Below are 23,438 nucleotides of genomic sequence, written 5' to 3'. Positions count from 1 at the left end.
TTGGTAATACAATAATCTATATGTCATTATTTACTCTGACATTAAAAACAAAGAAGTTTAGAGTGCATTTCTTGCATGAATACCCATCATTAATTGAGGCATATTTGGTACAGGTACATATATATTACATTATATACAATTAATGTTTTATTGTTATACCTCAATTAATCATCTCTCTTTTAATTGAATTTGTCATTTGGAAGCACCCACACATGACACTCTGTGCATATGTACATTTAGTGTGTATTTAAAATTTTCACTTTTGCTTAGTATATTCTGCCCTTTACTCTCCTTTCTATGAAATTTTCTTTTCAAAATTATTAATTTTTATTAATTTTAGGCCTTTTATTTTAACTACGAAAGTCTGTAAATTTTCTTTTTGTCCTCAGCCACTATATATAGCTTTAATGTTGTGTAATCAACCTCTAATTTTCTATATATTTTACCCCAATTCTGAGCACTCTGCACTATTGTTGTCTGAATGGAGGGGATCTCAAAATTATTCATGCACAAGGCAGAAAATGGATGGAGCAGAATGTAAGACTGGTGGATACTGTGTATATAGATGCCATTATTATTATTATTTTTTACATAAGTGTATTTGTGGAGGATCTGGGGCTTTGGCTCAGCTCTAGAGGGCTCACCTAGCATATAAGAGGCCCTGGGTTCAATCCTTAACACCACATAAAATAAATAAATAAAATAAAGCTATTGTGTTCAACTACAACTGAAAAATAAATATTTCAAAAAAAAATTGTGGAATATATGGGGGTAGGATGGAAAAGAGCAATAAAGAATAAGGAAAAACTTGAGCAGTAGAAGGGTTCAGATGCAACAAGTCTACAATGGCATCATGAGGGTAGAGGGGTAGTGTTCTTAGAAGCAGAAATAAAATTTGGGGAGAAAAAAAAGGTAACTATTGCATAGTTCCCAAGTAAAAGAGCCAGGTGAATGGCTTCTGTGTTTAACTCTTCCCATCTAGAAGTCAAATTGGTAGTTCATAAGGTATTCCTCAGTAAGTAGTAAATTTATTGAACAACTAACTACCATTTTATTCCCCGAATTTATTCTGTTACCTCTTTAGGACTTAGTAAATGGTCTTCTTTCTTCTTCTTAGAATATGGGTGTCTCTTTTTATCAAATGAGTCTATGATAAGTGTGTTGAAAATTATGATTCTAAACCTATCACCAATCCCCACAATTCCAAGAGTATTGAGAGCAGAAAAAGAACAATACTCATAACTAATGAATCACTTTCAGTGGAAGCATGGTACCAGTGACCAAGATGGAATGCAATCAAGATGCTTCAGTGGTAATGTGGTGTCAAAACCACCACCCTAGGGATTTGGGAACCTCTAAAGCACCATATGCATCTCAGAATCTTTTACTCACCTTTTAAATACAATTACTGCTGCTTGCATAAAAAAAAAAAAAAAAACCACTATGTATAAGAAGGGTGAGTGAGAATTAAATCCTCTGGAGGCACTGAGGTTGATCTTTAATTCTAGTGGATAATTAGTCAAATAGGGAAAACTTGATATTGCCCCATCTTTCCCAACTACATGGAATAGAACATTTAGTTGTACTGAACTAAAATGACAAAAATGCATTTCAGGGAGGTGGTATCAAAGAAATTTTTATGGCAGAATCTTGGAAATGTGGGATAAAAATATACACATCCATATACAATTATATCGAGAAAAAGATAAATGATGAGTTCATAAATGCAGGGGTAAATTCAATGTTGTAAGTACAAGGTAATGATAACATCCAAAAGATGAAGAAAGTAGTAATTGAAGTGATTTAGAACTCTATAATTGTGGGAAATAATAATAAAATTTTAGTAAAAAAAAAGATACTGTTATATCTGTTTGGATATGCCTCTGTCGTCTGCTCTTCATCTGAATTTGATTCTCTCAAATGAGCTTAGGAGAGTAAAGTGCTTTCTGAATTATTGTTTTCTCTTGTTTTCAGGATTTTGTCAGCTATGTCTTGTAATGCCCAGTCCTGAACTCACTTTTGTGGCTCTTTTAGAATTTATTCTCGCCGACAGAGGCACAGAATCATTTCACTCATTTTGTTTAATGAACTGACTTTTCTCTATCTTTACAAACAATATTTGGAAGAGCCAGTCTATTGGGGGGTCTTCCATATGATATAATATGGTTCTCAGACCCTGTGAGGTTCGAGGGTAGTTCTCTGCTGTATTACTACCATCTTCCCTGTGAGAGGGCTTACCTGTTTTCTGTGTTTTGAGTGTTCAATCAATTCAGAAGAAAAGCATTTGTGGTCACAAGCTAAGGAATACTAGAAGCCATGAGATTTGACAAAATGAAAAGGAATAATTTTCTCTTAGAGCTTTCATAGGTAGTATGGCTATTTCATCATTTTGAAATACTTTGGAATTTGTACATTCACAGTCACACTGTGAACATCTTGTATTTAAATAATCCAAAATTGTAAGAAATAATTTCTGATTATTTCATTCCAATAAGTGTCGAATTCTCTTTTTTCCACTATATTAAAAATCAGAAATTACTGCAAATTAAATCTGTGTATTTAAATTTCCATCATGATAATGTGATCAGCATTAAGTAGTAATTCAGAGTCCATTGAGGCAACTCCCTGCCTCCGCCCACCCGCTCCGCGCCCGATCTTTCTGCTTCGCGGTGGTGGCAGCGCGGGTCTCCCTGGCATCCACCGCGCGCTGGGAATCCGCTGCGGAATGGTGTGGTGGCTCGATTCTCCCAGTGCCTGGCTGAGTTTCGGACGTGGTTAAGAACCAACTGGTTGAGGTTCAATGCAGACAAGACGGATGTGATGCTGCCATCTGTTGAGTCTTCAAGTCCAGGAGGTTCAGCAACATCAGATGACCATGAATTTGATCCATCAGCTGACATGCTGGTTCATGATTTTGATGATGAACGAACATTAGAAGAGGAAGAAATGATGGAAGGAGAAACAAACTTCAGTTCTGAAACAGAGGATCTTGCAAGGGAAGGCGACATGCCAATTCATGAACTTCTCAGTCTTTATGGTTATGATAGTACTGTTCGACTACCTGAAGAAGATGAGGAGGAAGAAGAGGAAGAAGAGGAGGGTGAAGATGATGAAGATGCTGATAATGACGACAACAGTGGCTGCAGTGGGGAAAATAAGGAAGAGAATATAAAGGACTCATCGGGTCAGGAGGATGAAACTCAGTCTTCCAATGATGATCCATCACAATCTGTTGCTTCTCAAGATGCCCAGGAAATAATTCGCCCACGTCGATGTAAATATTTTGATACAAATAGTGAAATAGAAGAAGAATCTGAAGAAAATGAGGATTATATTCCATCAGAAGACTGGAAAAAGGAGATTATGGTGGGCTCCATGTTTCAAGCAGAAATTCCAGTTGGCATTTGTAGATACAAAGAAAATGAAAAAGTATATGAAAATGATGATCAGCTCCTGTGGGACCCTGAGTACCTACCAGAAGATAAAGTGATTGTATTTCTTAAGGATGCATCTAGAAGAACTGGTGATGAGAAAGGTGTAGAAGCAATTCCTGAAGGATCTCACATAAAAGACAATGAACAGGCTTTATATGAATTGGTTAAATGTAATTTTGATACAGAAGAAGCATTGAGAAGATTAAGATTTAATGTAAAAGCAGCTAGAGAGGAATTATCTGTTTGGACAGAGGAAGAATGTAGAAATTTTGAACAAGGGCTGAAGGCCTATGGAAAAGATTTTCATTTGATTCAGGCTAATAAAGTACGAACAAGATCAGTTGGTGAATGTGTAGCATTCTATTACATGTGGAAAAAATCGGAACGTTATGATTTTTTTGCCCAACAAACGCGATTTGGAAAAAAGAAATATAACCTTCATCCTGGTGTAACGGACTACATGGATCGGCTTCTGGATGAAAGTGAAAGTGCTGCATCAAGTCGAGCACCATCCCCTCCCCCAATTGCCTCAAACAGTAGTAACAGCCAGTCTGAGAAAGAAGATGGCACTGTAAGCAATAGTAACCAAAATGGGGTGTCATCTAATGGACCAGGTGAAATATTAAACAAAGAAGAAATAAAAGTTGAAGGATTACATGTCAATGGACCAACAGGTGGAAATAAGAAACCACTTCATGCAGACATGGATACTAATGGTTATGAAACAGATAACCTAACCACTGATCCAAAACTTGCCCATATGACTGCAAGAAATGAAAATGATTTGGATGAAAAAAGTGAGAGACCTGCCAAAAGGCGAAGGGTAAACAGCAATGGAAAAGAAAGTTCAGGTTCTTCTGAATTTTTCCAAGAAGCAATATCACATGGAAAATTTGAAGAACTTGAAAACACAGATGACTAAATTTTAGGCCTATTTTACTTTATTTGGAAAAATTTTGGTGTGACTAAAATTTTCAGGGTTGATGGGTTACCTTAAAAATTTTTTATTTCCTACAAGCAATTGGTTAAAATTTGAAAATTTGAATTGAATCCTAACTTTTTAGGAAATAAGATTTTATAATTCTACCTTTTTCAACATCTTTTTCTTCACAACTATCAGACCCTTTCAAGGATATAAAAATAATTTAGCAAATTTGAATGAAGTAAAGATATCAGTACCTTTTCATTTGATGTATTAATCATAAAATCTCACTACAAGGTAATTTTTCTTTAGTTTCATGTGGAGGAATACCAGGAAAGAAAGGAAAAAAATAATAAGAGTTTAGAGTTCTGCTTAACATCAATTTTTCTGAGTTTCTTGAAATATCCTTATAACAGGCATTGTTTCTCCATATAAATTGAGTATCATTACTAAGGGAACCCTTATGAATCCTGAAAATTATGCTAGCATGATTTTTTTATATATAGAAGTTTAAAATAAACCAAGTCAGGTTTGTATATGTAAAATTGTTGACATCAATGATGTCTTTCCATATTCTTATCTGGGCTTAAGAAAACATTCTGTATTTTTCCAGATTCTTTGTAGCCTTTGAAAGATTTTTATAGTACATATGTCTTGACTGAGCTGTCCTTTCTTAATACAAAAAAGCTTGTATAATTTTCTTAACTTGTACAGTTGGTAAACTTTTATGAGAGGAATTGATATCCTGAGTCTGTCAGCTTTCATTTTATTTTGCTAAGGTTTTTCTAATGAATTTTTAAGTGTTTATGTAGTTAACTAAGTCCTGTTTCTTATCCAGGTGGCAAAAGCCTTCATTAAGAATAGTGAAAATTTGTTTTTTTTCAAATTTCTTCTATGGACAAATAATTTGAGAATTCTGAAATTAAGCATGATGCTTAGATTGCACAGTTTGTTTTTTATTTGCTATAATTTTCAAAGTTATTTTTTAAGTAAAACAAAGGTTTAATGTCAGCTTAAATGTGTCATGCTGACTAGACTCCTGTTTAGTTATTTTTATATGCATTATAAAGTTTCCCAGTTTTGCATTAAATCAATAGAGGGGAAAAGGTTAAGTGATATTAATATATTGGCACACAAGGAGTAACTGTTGATAGGCAACAGTATTGATTTTATGAGAAAAATGATGGAGTTTGAAGAGTTTTCAGACCTTTGCAATATAAGCCAGTTTCCAGATTTGATAATGTTTTTCCAGAATGAAAATAAGATATATAGATAAAACCATTTCTCTGTGTGATGACAAATGGGATTATCCATCTGCATAGTCATGTAAGGGTGCCATTTTATTTTTAGTGCAAAATTCTTGTTAAGAAAATGTAGTTTTATACAGCTAATAGACCAACCTATATCCAGACTTTTATAAAAGATTATTAACTATTCTTTTCTCACACAGACATATCCCCAAATGCTTCTTCCAGTTCATTTTTAGCCATCAGTTCAAGAAGCCAATGCCTTTTAAAAATAAATCTTCAGTAGTCTTCTTTTTAATGACTCAATTGTCTAATGCAACTGAGTAGAGGTTTGCACTGAGAAATTGTCATTTAGGCCTTACCCCCCCACACAAAGTATTATTAACATTTGTACAGACTGCTTCCTTTCACCAATATGAACAACTTTTTTTCCCCAAACAGTGTTTAAAGCCACTTTACAACACTTGATGATGTCATATAGTGTACATTCACTGTTGTTACATAAATATACAAGTAAATCAAGTTTTGGGTAGAAGTGTCAAGAAGCAATGAATTTTTTGTTGTTTTTGTTTGTTTTTACCTAAAACATTAATTTAGCCAGAATGATGATAGTTTTAGCAGATGGTCACAATCCATTTTTAAAACAGATTTTATGAAATGAATCCAAAGCCTCCTAGCTCTTCGTCAAAGATGGTTTTTAGAATAGCAATGCTGTGCTTTTTTAAATGGTTGCAATATTAAGATGCCGTTTTCACCTTTTTTAAAAGATACATTTTGTTTGCTGGTTTGTGAAGTTCTTACCAATTTATTATAGGAATGTTTTTAAGTAAATTCTCAGGCATGATTACAAATGCGGCACATGTATAAATGTTAGGAAAATTTTACTTTTCTTGTCTTTTTAAAATATGCATAATGAACATTCCACTATTATAATACATAATGTTCAGCTTTTATTAAATATTTAATTGTATTTTGTGTTTATACAGGCATTTCACATTTCTTCATAACACAGCCACTATAATTTGATAAGTCATTGCACTATTTAAAAATTTTTAGTAATATCACGAATTTAATTTGCTTAAGATTTAGTACATTTCATAACTCTTGAACTCTTTGACAAACTGCATTGGGAAAAGAAGCCTTTATTAGTAGTTACTTATCTCCCTACCCCACTCCCACCCCAGCAAAGCACTATTATTTTCGTTTGGTATTGTTTTATGATGTTTTCAGATAGAGTTCAGAATCTGCAACTCAGTTCAACACAAATATGTTGAGCTTTAAAATGTATTTGAAGTAATATTTAAATAGGCATTTAAAATTATGAATTAGATGTTTTTAAATTTATGCATAGTAATTTTGCACTGTAAAATATTTACCTTCTCCCATTCCCTTCTGTCATTTCTGAATATGCTTATTAAAATATTTTTTTAACATAAAAAAAAAAAGAGTCCATTGAACAAAGTTGCTATAAAACACGATTGAAACTTCCCTTCCTTTTCTGAGAGTCAGAAACAGGTTGATCAGGCAGGTTTAAATTTCAGAATAGTATGTAAGTTTATTTGTGATTCATTTCTCAGTACCAGTTTCTTGGGTGGGGGATATAGCTCAGTTGGTAGAATGCTTGCCTTGCATGCACAAGGCCCTGTTTAATCCCCAGCACCAAAACCAAAACAAAACAAAAAACAACAAAAGCAAAACAAAACAAAAATAACAGTTTCTTTGTGATGTAACCTATTGGTGTTCTTTGGTAAACTATTCTCTTTATGCTAGACACTCACATGTTCTCTTTGCTTTTAGTTACTTCTGGTAACTTCTTCCTTAAGTATTATTTCCTTATGATCCTAATAGGGATACATTTTATTATTTGGAACTAAAAAAGAAAAAAAACTGATTTTCAGAGAAGGAGGTTTTACACTGTTATACATATCTTGATCACTTTTGTTTTATATTTTGGAGATTGGCTGATCCATTTTTAGCTTTTTAACCTACTCAATTTAAACTTGGTCAATTTGTTGGCTAGTTTTCTATCATTTGTTTCATTGAGTGAATGTTGTTTCATCAATTTTAGGGTCCCATTCTCTACTTTTTCTACCTCATTGTTATTGGTTTCTTCAAAGTTTCCCATCAAAGTCTCTGATTGGGGGTGGGTATAACTAGCAATTAAACTCAGGGCTACTGGACTACTGAGCCTCATACCTAGCCCTATTTTGTATTTGTTTCAGAGACAAGGTCTCACAGATTTGCTTAGTGCCTTGTTGTTGCTGAGGCTAGTTTTGACTTGAAATCCTTCATCCTCAGTCTCCCAGAGCTAGTGGGATTACAGGTATGTGCCACCTTGCCCAGCTACATCTTGCATCTTTTAATTAGATGTTATTTTAAGCTTGCAAATACAACTGTATTGCACTATCAGAAATATATTTCCATTCAGTATATAACTATTATGGTGGTAGCAATTATGGGGGGTAATATTTCTCTATGATTTTTATATATTACATATTAAATTAAATATTTGATATATCATTATGTTAGTGTCATTTCCTTGACAGTGTTTTACAACATGTAATATTTTTGTAGCTATGCTGTAACTAAAAATAAATAAGCTCATATTTCTTCAATCTTATTTGACCCCCAAACACTTTTTAGTGTTTGTACTCAAATTTGTCATTTTATGATGAGTAGGCCAAGGACAAAATTTTGATTCATCCAAAAAAGAAACATTTAATTTTATTTATTCCAGTCATCATCACATCTGATAAGCCTATAAAGAACATAGTAATGTGACTACTTCATAGGTGATTGTGAATTGTTTTAGTTTAATTCTGCTTAGTAATTAATGTGTTGCTACAATGTGTCCATTAGAAACATAGCCATAATTTATTTATTATACATTCATTAAAATATGATCTTTTGAGAGAACTGTAGCATGACAGCATGAAGATATTCATAAAAGTTTAGCCCAAGAGAACTAATGAACAGAAGGAAAAAAAAAAAACGAAAAACAAAAAAAACAACAACAACAACAACAAAAAACAGTTCCAACTATTTATAAATGCTGGTCTAGAAATGTAGATCAAGAAAATAGACAAGTAAAGGTACAAACAAAAGTATAAAAGGCAATAGAAATACACATTTTTCTGCTTCTTAATGGATATTGAAAGGAACATATAAAACTGTATATTTAGAATATATGTCCCTAGTACCAGAAAAATTAAAAACAAAAAACAAAAAACACCTCACACCATGTGGGAAGCATTCTCAGTATTCTTCCTTATATTCTTTGACACATATTTTGGAGTTTCTAAAGAAAAACATGTAAAAAAAATAGGGTGTTTAACATTTTTATCCATCTCCCCCCAAAACACATTTGGCTTGTTACAAAAATCCTGGTTTAATTTTACCAATTTACACTTTTTCTTCAGGGTGCAATCAATAGCTTCAGCATGTACATCTTGCAGTCTACCATGTGCTTGGTGCCACATTAGTTATTCATCAATGGATAGTCCTCATATGGGCTGAGAAAAACTATCATTCAATTTTAGTTAATCCAGCTTTTCTCTTATTGAATGTGCAGGAGCAACTCTTGTAAATTCTGTAAGTCTACCAACTTAACTAAGGCACTGATTGCTTAATTAATTAAAAAACAAATTTACTTTGAGGCTGGGGCTGTGGCTGAGAGGTAGAGCACTTGCCTAGCACGTGTGAGGCCCTGGGTTTGATCCTCAGCACCACATAAAAATAGATAAATAAAATAAAGGTATTGTGTTCAACTACAACTAAATAATAAAATTTTTAAAAAATTACTGTGGATTTGACTTAAGTGAATGTGAGGCTCTTTATTTTATTCTTCTTATTCTTGTTTTTCTTTGTACTGGGGTCAAATGTAGCAGTGTTCTATAATTGAACAATATTATCTCTGCCTACATTGCCCAATTGTTTTTATACTTTTATAAGTATCAGGAAATAAACCCACAGGAACTTAACCACTGAATCACATCAAAAACTTTTTTTTTGTTTAGTTTGTTCTTTTCTCTTTTTCTTTATTTTAATTCTTGAGACCATGCACTGAATCATGGGTACATATCAACTAAGCCACATTCCCAGGTTTTTTATGCTTTATTTTTAGGTAGGGTCTCACTAGGTTGTTTATAGCTCTTCTAAATTGCTGAGGCTGGATTTGAACATGCAATCTTCTTGGCTAAATCTTCTAAATCACTGAGAATCATGCACCACCATACACAGCTTTGTGTGTGTGTGTGTGTGTGTGTGTGTGTGTGTGTGAGAGAGACAGGAAATTACTAATTTGCTTAAGGTCTTACTAAATTTCTGAGGTTGCCTTTAAACTTGAGAATTTCCTGCTTTTGCCTTCTGAGCCGCTGGTATTACAGAAATTCACCATCATAACTAGGAGTCTTGTACTTATTTGGATGGCCTTACCATCCCAACTTACTAAAATTATAGATGTACACCATCATGATTGGTGCTTGCTGAGCAATATGTATATATATCTGAAGCAAGATACATATTTCAAATTTGTTTTTTATTTTATTACTAAATTAATATTTGTTAATAACACTGGTTATTAAACCTATACTATTATAATTAGGCCTCATGAAACTGGATAATGAACTAGAAGTAATGTATATATTCTGGTCTCAGGGGATTACAATTCTTCAGATATTTACAATATATATCATATACCTCAACTGTAAGTTATCTCCTTCAAGTAGAAATTAAAAGTGAGGCTAAACAATGTGTAGGCCAAATTTCTTCACATAAGTACTAAGTACTGATTTTGTAATTTAAACAACTATTAGATAATTCATTAATTTATTTTTTATAAATTGTGGGTCTTAATTTTTTTAGAGGTTTTGGTGATTGACCCCATTGACACTTTACCAATGAATCACAGCCTGAGCATTTTCAATTTTAAGACAGGGTCTCTCTATGTTGCATAGGACCTCACTAAGTTGCTAAAATTGGACTTGTAATCCTCCTGCCCCAACCTTCTATCTTCTGTGATTACAATAGTGTGCCACTGTTCCCCCTACAGTCATGAGATTTTAAGAGAGCACAATTGGGAATAGAATGACCTTGCTTAGTTGACTTTGTATTTTTAATAATCTGGCTTCAGCCTCCAAAATTGCCAGTTTTACAGATGTATGATAAATTGTGTTATTTGCAACTATTTGAATTACTTATATAACTAAAGTTATATAACATGTCAGGGAACTTTATACTCAGGATCTTATTTCTCAGGTTTCATTTTTTTTTTTTTTTGTTTAGTAAATGCCTTGTAACTCTTTATTCATAAATCTGACTGTTCCTATGCATAGTTTCTTCTGTCTGAAACATTGTCATGAGATAAAGATGATTTTTTTATTTCTTTGTTTTCACATAGACCTGTGCCTTGCTATGTTAGAGTAAGACCCAGGACCTATGTACTAGTAGAGATAAGAGAAATTGCCAACAGTGAACTAGAGCAAAAGCAGAAGTGAGGAGGCTGAGGATCCCAGAGAACTGAGAAGTATGTGAGACCTAGCACACTAATCAGCAGGGAGATCAAGTTTATACTCTATATAAAATAAATAGGCAAAACAAGAAAGCACATGTGTGAAGTAGTAAAAGATAGTGGTTAATCATGTGAAATTTTTATTCAGCCATAAAACAGCAACAACAATCAATAGAGTATTAGCAGAATGTTAATTAGAACATGTTAAAAAGTTCATTTTAGCAATAAGAAATATATACAATACAAAGTTAAAATTGGCATTAGATATCCTTTCAAAAATAGATAAATAGACAGATATGGCAAGACATGCCTGTAATCCCAGGACTGAGGGCTGATGCAGGAAGATTATAAATTGGAGGCCAGCCTGATACACTTAGAAAAACCCTCTGTCACTGTAAAAAAAATCTAAAGGACTAGGGATGTAGTTCAGTGGTAAATGACCCCTGGGTGCCATCTGTGTCCCAAAAATACAAAATAGAGAGAGTGAGAGAAAGATAGGGAGTGAGAGGCAGAGAGAGAGAGAGACAGAGAGACAGAGAGAGAGAGAGAGACAGAAAGAGAGAGAGAGAGAGAGAAAGGGAAAGAAAGGGAGAGAGAGAGAAAGGGGGAGAAAGAGAGAAAGAGAGAGAGAGAGAGAGAGAGAGAGAGAGAGAGAGAGAGAGAGAGAAGCAACCAAGATTTAAAATGCACATTTGTAAATGGGTTGTGGCAAAACAGTGAAACACCTGCCATGCTTGGGCAAGACCTTGGGTTTCATCTCAGTCAGTGCATGCACACACACACTCACAAAAAATGCATATTTATTTACATAAGTATATTAAAAACTTTACAACTTGAAAATTTTACAATAGTGGTTGATGTATAGACATAGGTTTCATATATACTTATCACAAATTTTAAAGTACAAAGGAAAACCAAAAAAAGCCATATTATATTCACATAAATGCAAGTGGATCTCATAATGAAAACTCAGTGTTTCTTTGAACAGTATCAGATACATTTTTATTTCCCTATTTTCTGGCTGGTATTTTGGCTGCTTTATGCATTCCATAAATTATTTATCTATTCATTTCCTGCAAAGTCCACATGAACTTAAGATGAACTTTATAAATATTTTCAGTTTGTAATTATTTATCATTTAGTATATTCACATGTATACCATCCCCAACATTTAGTTCCACAAACTATTTTAGATGGAACCAAATTAGTGCCCACTACCAGTTTTTTGTTGTTCGTTTCTTTTTCACACAGCTCTTGGCAATGACTAATCTGTGTTTTGGCTTCATGGATTTACTTGTTTAGAAAATTACATATAATATTAATTGTAAAACGCATTACAGTTTTTCTTCTTACTTTCAATTAGCTTAAGGTTTCCATGTACACATTCATTGTAACATTTAGTGCTCTCATGAAACATACTTGTTCAATATAGCTGGGATAATGGCTCAGAGGTAGAGTGCTTTTTTAGCATATATGAGGCCCAGAGTTCAATTCCTAATAACACAAACATAATATTGCTGAGTAATATTCTAATGTGAGGACTTACATATTTCCATTTATCTATTTACCTTGCATTGATTTTACATTTTGGTTCTTGTGAATAGTTCAGCATTAAATATTTCTACATGAATGACAGTCTCAACACATCTCCAGTTACTTTTGGTGTATTTCAGAGGTAAATGCTTGTTCATCTAGTAGTTCTTTATTTTACCAAGAAACCATCAAATTAATTTTACTTTTGTATTAAAGAGGCATGAAATTTTTAATTTTCTGCATATGACATTTTTTTCTCTTCAATATTTATCCACTTTATGATATTTTTTGCAAATGTTATTTTTTTTTTTTTTTTTACATAATGCAAGACAGTTGCATTTGGATAGGCAAAAGAAACAGAAAAATACTGCCAAAAAATAGTGGTTTATTCAAAGGTCTAACTAAAACAAATTAGAACTGTGTCAGCGATTTGTACATGTCAAGTGCTATAAATCGTCTAGATTTTAGACTTATCATTGACTTAACAGCTTGAAAAATTTGGGGGTCTCTGGGATGTATGACATATTTCAATGGTTGAGGCTCTTATCATGGGGTAATTATGAAGTGTGCATTTTGGCACTGGAGTGTGAGAGCCTAAGAAAAAAAATTATTTGGGCTGTGGGCTCAATCAGCTTCTCAATAAGGAGGATTGACTGCCCTCTAGCAAAGGTTATAAACTGGAACAAATAGTTCTTTGAAAACAAAAAGGAAAACTTTATAATTATGTCATCACTTTAATGTTGAGGTTATTTTTTGTACAGAAGGTTTTTCAAGTCCAATTTCTTATTTCTTATTTTTACTTTGTAAGCATAACTAAGACTTCACAGCTAAATCTGATTTATAAATATGTAATTGATTTCTTCTTAATTTTTATAGTTTTTGCTCTTATATTCTAGTGTAAAGTACATTTCATGTTAAATATTGTACATAATCTCACCAAAATCCAATAACATAACTTGAAACATAAATATTCATTTATATAATCTTGCTTAAGGCAGAGACTACTTATTCTCCATTTAATTTTTCTGACAAAATTGTCAAAATTAAATTGACAGAGGTGTGGAGTTTACTTATAAACTTTCAATTTTTTTTCATTGTTGAATTGTTCTATCTTGTTCATATGTTCACTACCTGAATATTCAATAATTATAATGCTTAAGGTGATAGGATATATCAATGACAATAAGATACACTATGTAACAGTAGATAATTTTTACTTAATTTTAGGAGACATAAACAAGAACAACTATTGAGGAAAAATTGAAGCACAACATTTTTAAAGGAAAAAAAAAATTTTTTTTGTACCTGAAATTGAACCCACGGGCACTGCACCACTGATTCACATCCCCATACCTTTTTATATTTATTTAGAGACAGAATCCCTCAAAGTTGTTTAGAGCCTCACTAAGTTGCTGATACTGTCTTTGAACTTATTATTTTTCTATCTTAGCCTCTTGAGCCACTGGAATTTTAGGTTTGTGCCACCATTCTTGGTTAGCTGAATATTTCACAAAGATTAAATATTGTTCACCTGTATTATTGAAAATTATTCTCACTAACAGAAGTGTTAGAGTCAAGGCTGTGAAAAGATATACAAAATAAGACACCCACTCTTGGAACTTTCTCTTCTCTTTTATGCTGTCTGACACCTGAAATGTTAATAAGTCTGTGTTCAGCATCACATAGAAATAAAAAAAAAATCAGTGTCTTTTAAACCCTGTCTTGTTTGGTCTTCCTTCTCTTTCTGAGGACAGTGCCACTCTTGCTGTTTGGTTTTGTGGAAAAGAATTGATGAAAAAGTGTCTTCTCACACCTCTTGTGTGGAATGAAGGAGTCCAGGCTTTTTGACTCCCCAAGGTCAGAGGAGCCATATTCTCAAAATGGAATGTGACCACTATGAATTAAGATGAGCCAGAGCCTTAAAATAGAGGGAGTTGTAAGGATGTAGTTTTAAATGCATATATATTCTTAATTAGTAATTTTATATTTGTCACATAATAATAGTACTCTTGATATATTCAGTTTTGTGATTAAAATAAATTTCAAATATGTCTTTTTTATTGTAGATACTAAGTTAGTTAAAAACTACACCTGTGCCTAACATTACTTATATCGCACATTAGAGGAATGCTTCCCAATTGAGAGCTCTAACTGCCTTTTTAGAAAATAGATCAGAAAAATTAAATTAAAAAAATATATTGCCCATTATATGGTTTCCAGCAATTAACAATATGTGTGCATATAATTCATACATTGATATTATCATATATGAAAGGCTTAATTTAAATATTCTACTGTAAGGCTAGACTCCATCACTTTTGGAAAAACTTGCCTTTTAAAAATCTGCTATCTGTACTCAATTCTAATCATCTTTAAAAAAAAAAAGAAAAAAAAGGGAAGTAAATGCACCCAAGAACCTGCCTATCTTGACTCATTCTGTCCTCATTCATTCCTGGAGTTGATCCCATCTACTGTCATTTGGAAAGTAGGCTCAGCGGATTCAGACTAAGAGAGCAGCAGTTTCCAATCAGCTGCTCTTGGGTGATAATTGTTTGATCCAACATATGATAAGTACAAGAGGTATGGTTTACACTATCTGATCAAGTTTTAATTTCTGGAGCTTCCATTCTTTCAGATCCATTTCTAGGCTTCCTTCTTAATGCTCAGGAAACCCAGGTTCTGCTTCCACACAGATGATAAAAAATCTATACGGAGAATGCAAGTCACACTGAAAGCCAGGCAATAGTGACTGTGCAGGGTTTTGAGACAGCATCTGTACACTGGAAAGGGAGACCATTTGAAAGAAGTTTCAAACAGCAATTGCTATGGCTGGAAGTGGTTTTGGTAGATGGGAACTTTCCAGCATAGTCTCCAGTATATGCAAAAATGAATCATCTTATAGAGAAGTTCATTCTCAGTATCCTTTGACCAATTCAGTGGGAAATGCATCAGCAGCTGAAAGTCTGGACATTCTGTATTATACAATCACGATATCTTCAGGCATGACCTGAAGTGTATGTGGACAGCTTTGTTCTGGAAGCATGGCATCTCCTCAGATTTTGTGATACTGATTGGCATGATCATCAGGAGAGAATCCCAAATCCAGATGTAATTTTTTTCTCTCATGAAAGTGTTGCTGATATATAGGTAACTGAGTTGCTTTTTTCTCCTGAGCTTTCTATGTGTCTGGGAAGCAGGACCTCAAATTTGGAAGGCTGGACTTTTTCTTTAGTTTTATTTTTTTATGGTCTCAGAATATAATTCTCTTTTTTTCATTTTTCTGTTCACACTCCCAATGCCAAATTTATTACTCCACAACATGGTAAACTGTTTCTCAGATTTCAAATAGACACATTATTTTGTAACTATATTTTTTAACACTAGATAGCACAGTTTTCATAATATTCATTTTATTTTTTAATTATAGGTGGATACAATATCTTTATTTTATTTTTATGTGGTACAAAAGATCAAACCCAGTGCCTCACATATGCTAGGCAAGTGCTCTGCCTCTGAGCCACAACTCAAGTCCTAGGTGGCACTGTTTATGGGATTTGTATCCTCCTGTTTGTGAGAATTTAATATGAGAGAAAAAGAGATAGATAGAGAGAGAAGAATCACTTGATACTTTGTAATTAAATGCTCATGCCTGTCCTCTCTTATTCTTCCAGAGACACAGACACCTTACTGCAACGTATTTAAGTGGGATTCCCATTGTAGACGTGGCAGGATGATGTGTCCTCATGTCATTCTCATGCTTTCTCCTGGGTCAGTTGCTTCTGAGGTACCCAACGGTGTCGTGTCTATATAGTTTTGGAGTGTATAGCCCATTTGAATCTCTGTGTCCTCTCCTGCCAAGAGAAAGCAGTCTGAAATATAGTGTGGAGATTATCTGGGGAGTAGTTGGATCCCTTGCACCTGAAATAAAACTCCTGAGACACTCTTCACTTAAGTCTTCTTTTTTTTCTTTGACTACTGGCAATACTGCTACATGATAATGGGCATGCAGTAATTTCTTTGACTTACTCATTTTAACTCCTTGAATTTATACCCAGAATTAATTTAACCGTGTTATATATTATTTCTGTTTTAAGTAGTTCAAGGGGTTTACATTATTTTCACAAGTGACTTTTTTAAACTTGCATTTTCACCAACAGTGTGCAAGGGTTATCTTTTTCCAAGATCCATAGTTTATTGACTCTATTTTGGTATTAGATTACTGACAAAACTATTCCCTCTCTTTTTTGGGGTATGCACTGGGGATTGAACTCTGGGGCACTCAACCACTGAGCCACATCCCTAGGCCTATTTTGTATTTTATTTAGAGATAGGGTATCACTGAATTGTTTAGTGCCTCACTTTTTCTGAGGCTGGGCATTGAACTCAAGATCCTCCTGCTTCAACTTTCCAAGCTGCTGGGATTACGGCACATGCGACTGTGCCTGGTGACAAAAGCTACTCTAACACTTGTGCTCAGTATACAGGTGTACACTATTTGACTTGTGCATCAAATATGTCAGAGAAGATTGTGGAGTCCAGTCTGTCAAGTATCTACAGAATGAGTGTGTAAAAACCTTTCTAGGAATTAACAAATATATGTACTTTCTAATCCCTTCTTTGAACTACTGCTTGGGATTTTAGCAGCCCATTGAGATGCTTGCAAATCAATGTAAAACCCATAGTTTGTGATCTAGGGGAGATTTGCAAATGATCAGTTAGCTTCACTCCCAGAACTTGAGCATTTGGAATGGCTTTCTATTTGGGGTCCTCTGCCTAAGCCTCCTACCTTTCTTTTTCAGAGTGCTTTGTTATATGTGAGGTAACTAGTTTCTTCCATTGAATGGAAGATGTTAAAAGATTACATTAGTCAGTGAAGAGAAATTTTCCTGCTGAGAAAAATTGGCTGTCATGGAATTTTTAGAGGTAAAAACTGGAGACTGGAGCTCTTTGTTCTGAACACCCACAAATGCATAAACCAAATTATTTGTGATTTTATTTCTCTGTCCTGATCCCAGGATTTTAAGCCTATGGATGCCCTTGCATGAACATAGATAAGTATCTTTTTTTTTTTCTGTGTTCTTAGTAGTATGAATGTGAAGATCCTTCTTCAGCAAAAGCAAAATTAAGATCTAAAGCACAGAAAACTATTTAGAGAGAGGGTGTTATATGTATGGTCCCAATATTCCTCTTCTTGGGGTGACACTGGCTGTTGTTAATTCTGTTCCAAATACATAGCACATTGCCTAAGGCTGGACTGAGGCCCAAGGCTACCCCAGCTTTCTAAAATCATCTAAGTGGGAGATATTTTCCCAGTTGTACAGTTTATATAAATCTTTCAACTCATTCTTTTTACTTTGCCTAAGAGGAACTTGAAACATAATATTTCCATTTAATTTATTCATGGATGGAGAGAAAGTCAGAAGCTACTATTCATTTATATTTGCAACATTGCCCTCACTTAAGAAATGCCTTTTATCATTGCTAGTATCCTGTATCATTAGCAAAATAACAGAATCACCTTATGGTGTATTTTCCATTAAATGAGGCATCATACATACCATACATTTTACAAGTATATAATATATAAATAATATAAAAAAAATTTACTTGTAAAATTTACCAGAGCTCTTTTAATTTTAGATGTGTTCTCAATGTAACATTTAGAATTACTGACATTTTCTATGCTATATTCACTGTTAATATGTTTAAATATTACTCCTTTGTTACTATTTTCCCTCTAGTCTATACCTATAAAAATTGTCTTTCTCAAAATATTGAGAGCAATATTTAGCTAATAAATTCTTAGTTTTATTTTGAATTAATCATTTAATAGTATAATTTCTAGTACCCTAATTTTTTAGTCTCTCCCTTATGCTCTTCCCCACCACCTTTTATGAAATTAACTTGATCTTATTTAACAATGCAAATACTTGGTCAGCATCAAAACTCTACAGATCCTGAATTATTACAAGAGGAACATATTATGTAACTACTATTTCTATTAAGAAATAGAACATTAACGATGCCACAGAGAACAGCTTCATGTCCTCTTGCTTTTACTATACCCTCCAGTCACTCTAGTGGTAACTTCAACTATTTTTCTCCAACTAGTTCTTTTAAAGTATTATTCCAAGAAGAGTGGGATAATTTATTCATTTAATTGTACAAAAAATGAGTGAAATATGTAGCTTATTGTGTAGGAAACAAAATCTTACACCAATTATGCTTGATGTTTTGTTGGTGGAGCAAATCAGAGAGTGATCCAGGAGTCAGAAAAAAGAGGGGTAGCTCAAAATATCAGGGTTGGAGTATTAAGAGTTCAGTTATGAGGGGTTACCAGAGTATAAGGACTGGTGGGGTGGGTTGAAGAAAAAAAAGATTAGGTGTGAGCTACTGGAGACAACCTGAGGGAGCTCAGATGGAACAGGTTTAGAAATGGAGCAACAGAAGATTTAAGTTGAATGAGCAGTGCCTGGAAAGGAAGAAATTATTCATCTTGAAAGAAAAAGAGTGTGACATCTCTGGTAGAGCTCTACGAGGAGGAAGCCAGGTGTATGCATCCTTGTTTGATTAGACTATTAAGTTCTGGTTTTTTGGAGATGCCTAATGTGAGGCCACTGGAGTAAGTGTCATGCTGCCACAATATTTCCTGTCTTCTGCTTGTGATCAACATTTTTCTCATCTAATTCACAGTTAGCAGTTTCTTCTTCCTCCTCAGATCCATTCTTTTACTCCTTCACCACTTTTTCTTCTACTCATTCCACTTTGCCTTTTCTTCCATTGTGTCCATGTTCAGATCCTTGATTCCCAACTATACCACATACCTTATGCTTGACTCTGACATTGTTGTGGGACTGGGCATAGGCTCATTAAAATCTTGGTAACCAGGGTCCTAACTTAGGGAATATGGACAGTGGAAGGTGGTGGCAGATGCAGTCAATTTTCATGGTGAAAGCAGCAGTGGCACCTCCCTGTTGGAACATTCAGAATATTTTAGTGTCTAAGAGTAGAACTGATGGCTCATTAAGGTGTACCTATGTAGGCAGTACCAAATCAATTTTCCACAAGGTTCTAAAATTTTTCATGGCAAAGAATAAAGCTTGACAATTCCAATGATTTTTTTTTTCCATTTAAAATATGCAAGCTTGAACAAGGACAAATATTCCCATGAAGGTGAATCCCAGATACAGGTCAACTGCTTCCATGTATATGCATGTGTGCATCCTCCAACCATGGGACTGCACATCTATTCTACAGTTAAGAACTAGCAAAGTCTAATCCTCAACCTGGGCATAAGGTTTCACAAGGAGCAACTAAATACAGCGTTGTAGGAAGAAACAATTGAGGGTGAATAAAAAACATGGGAGTGGTGAACAGGAGAAAATATCTTAATTGCAATAAAGCTTCTATTCAAAACCCAATCAGGGTCCTGTAAGGGATAAAAGGTACAAAACTAACAGGAAGACAACAGGACTAAAACCCCCATGAATCACTGTGACATCCAGTTTCTATTCACAAAGAAAAAGTTCCAGTCCATCTCACTGTTTTTGAAAAGTTCCTGACATTACAGAACTAAACTGAAATGTATTAATAGTCCACTCTTACATTTCCGTGACAAACAGAAAAAAATCATAAGCCAATAAATAAATAAATAAGAAGCTTATAAAACTAAATATGGATCTCAGCATTAACATCTGAACAGAGAAAGGAATTAAAACACTTTAATTAAAAAATCACGAATGTATGATAAAGTGTGTAGAAACTGAAAATTTACAAACTATTTAAAACCTGAAATCGCTGACTGTTCAGAAACTACACAGATGGATCATGGGTGGTAGTGAGCAGCAGAAAGGGATTATGATTGAATCTGCATTGTTCTAGCTGCTCCCCATGCCAACCATCTCCCAGGAAAGCCTGATGTTGATTAGATACTGAGCCAGGCTAATGCTGGCAGCAGATCCAGTGATGGTAACCTGCCTATCAGTAGATCCTTCCTCTGGGTTCAAAATTTTGATCTGCACCCCAGACATCTGACTAATCTCATTGATTCTGGCACCTTGACATCCGATTGTGCAGCCAATGGAATCGCTTGGAATGGTGAGTTCATAAGAAGTAGTCTGAGCAGATGCATCCAAACCTGCACTGAATCCAGTGTTGCCATGCATCATAGGAAAATGAGATTGTTGCATTGCCAACTGGTGCAGCTTGGTCAAATCTGGCTGTGGAATGGCATACTGTCCTTGAATGGTATAGGCCTCTAGAGGTGGTCCCTCCAGGTCAGGGTTGAGGCACATGGATGGGGTGGTGTGGAGAAAGCTCACACTGTCGCTGCCTGTGCTGTACCTGTCCTGACCACCTGCAAAGATGACTGGAGAACTTGATGGCTTGGGCAGGTACGGGATGGTCATGAACACGCAGATCTGTTTGACACTCTCAATGATAGATTGCGGAATGCCAGCAATAGTGTGGCCTGCTCAGTTGAATTGGGGAGCATAACCCCTGTCACCTGGACTTGAGCCCCTGTACTCTCTCATATTTCCTTAATCTTGAAATCACCTTTCCCAATGAGAGAGCCACACTGACTAGCAGGGACCACCAGCCTCAGAGTGACTGGGGGTCTACTAGCAGCTGTAAAATTGGTCATAGAGCTGCTGATGTCCTCTTCCAGTTTGTCAATGATCATAACAAAGGCTTTGAGATGGCATTAGTGGGTCCAGCCAAAGTGATAATTCTCTCAGGACAATTCCCTTCTGAGATATTGATATGTGCACCACTCTCCTCACACATCTTCTTAACCAATTCGCCTTTCTTTCCCATGATACTGCCAACTTCCTTCCCATGCATAAGTAGCCAAATGGTGAGAGTGACATTTAACCCACTTTCAATCACACCGGTGTCCATGTCCAGCAGTGCTATGGGGACCTGGACTTTGAGTGGTCAAGTCTTTGGTCACTGTGGAGGTAAAAGCCAAAAACTGCAGGTGCCAGAGGACTGAGGGGAAAAGGGGAGCCAGCAGGAAGGAGAAGGGTGGGAAGCCAGGGGCGGAGGAGGAGGAAGGGGGAAAGGGACCCAGGAGTGGGTGGAGGGCAAGAGAGGGTGCTCTGGCTGCTGCCTCTGCTGGTCTGGGCCAATTCCAAAGTTTTCAATTTCATTTTTTTTTCCTTTCTAGTTAATGTTTTCCTTCCTGGTTGGTATGCAATAATGAATTTGCTTTTTTGTTAACTTGCCTCAGTAGGAGTGATTTATACTCCTTTTTGTAAATTCAGGTGATTGTTGAATATTTCCACTTTTATTAAGTGAATTTAGAAATATTTTGACTGTAACTTACTCTTTTGGTATGCCTTCTTTTCCCCACAAATATAAACCACTTTTATTCTGTCATATCAACTTTTTGCTACATATGTACTTTGCAAGTATTTTCTCCCACTTTATATTTTAGCTTTGATCACTGATTATTCCTCATTCTAAAATATTTAAAATTGGTCTCCAGATATATAAATCCATGGAAATATACAGGAAAGGTTCTTAAAAATTGAGTAACAGAGATCACTGATGTCGTTTCTCCTTTCCCAGTATTCAAATAAGTACCATGCACATTTATCGTAAGAGGATGACCAAGGACAGGCAAAAAGTATGAATAGAGTATTAGTTGGAATAATCCAAAGCTCTGTGCGATTGAGAGAGTTTCCAGGGTTCCAGAAAAAACAAATAAGACCTCCACTCTGGACATGGCTCTCTGCATCCAGAGACAGTGTATGATGTCACATTTTTATCCATCACACTCACTTTTGTGCATAATTAACCTGTCTTGCTACTTCTCCTGGCTTTGTGTCCCTTATCTTTCTTCATCCACTGTGCATAAAATTTCAAATACTCTGTGCATGAATAAAAATAAGCTCAATGGAGTATCTACCTTCTATGTTGCTATAGTTCTCAGATTCTGTGATGCTTGAATATTGTAGCTTGTTATGACAGCACCATTCTCTCTCTCTCTCTCTCTCTCTCTCTCTCTCTCTCTCTATATATATATATATATATATATATATATATATATATATATTGTTTTTCCTTCTTGAAGGCTGTATCACTACAAGGAAAAGGGAAACATTTGTAACCACAGAAAAAATACCAATAGCAACTAGAAGCTAGAATGATTCTTTTCCAGAGTTTCTGAAAAGAGTGTGACTTTGCTAATACTTTGATATTAATTTTCTGTCATGATAATGAAAACATCCATAACTATAAAAGAATGAGTTTTTACTCTTTTAAGCTGTTATATTTGTGATTATTTCCTTTAGCAGCAATGGGAATCTAGAGATTTTTTGCAATTTAATTGATAATGTGACCAAACTGAATCATGCTAAAGTGGTAGGTATCAAATATAAATACTGTTTTTCCAGGCTGTGCATGTATTTGCAAATTATAATTGAAAGGTGCGTAACATATTTTCAGAAACAGAAACAGCTTGGTGAGGCAAACTCTTCAAATTTGACAGCATTTAAATTTTTTTTCTTAAATGCTGCTTACTGCACATGTGACTTTAGGAAGTATTCTTTTATATAACTTCTCATTATTTATTTGTTATAAAATATTTTGTTCTAAAATACTTTTGAATATATTTTATTTTTTGCAGTGTTCAAAAGTGTAGGGCTGATTCTGACCAACTTCCTGAAAATATATGTTTTTATTTTTAAAGATTGGAGGAATTCTTTATTGCTTCTGTAATCTACTTAATTGAGAACAGAGAATTTACTGCTTCATGTTTCTTTCACTTCTTTCACTGAGTGGATGTA

General features: G+C 34.6%; 2 pseudogenes; one reads left to right on the top strand and one right to left on the bottom strand.

The window, feature by feature from the left end:
* The first annotated feature begins 2,702 nt into the window (after positions 1-2,702).
* On the top strand, positions 2,703-4,498 carry LOC143404730 (mesoderm induction early response protein 1 pseudogene; annotated as a pseudogene).
* Positions 4,499-20,316: 15,818 nt separating this feature from the next.
* Positions 20,317-21,594, bottom strand: LOC143404731 (poly(rC)-binding protein 2-like; annotated as a pseudogene).
* Positions 21,595-23,438: the final 1,844 nt, after the last annotated feature.

This window comes from Callospermophilus lateralis, chromosome 7 (assembly GCF_048772815.1).
Source record: "Callospermophilus lateralis isolate mCalLat2 chromosome 7, mCalLat2.hap1, whole genome shotgun sequence".
NCBI lineage: Eukaryota > Metazoa > Chordata > Mammalia > Rodentia > Sciuridae > Callospermophilus > Callospermophilus lateralis.
Note: the sequence above shows the minus strand (reverse complement) of the source record. Positions and strands in the feature narration are given on the sequence as shown.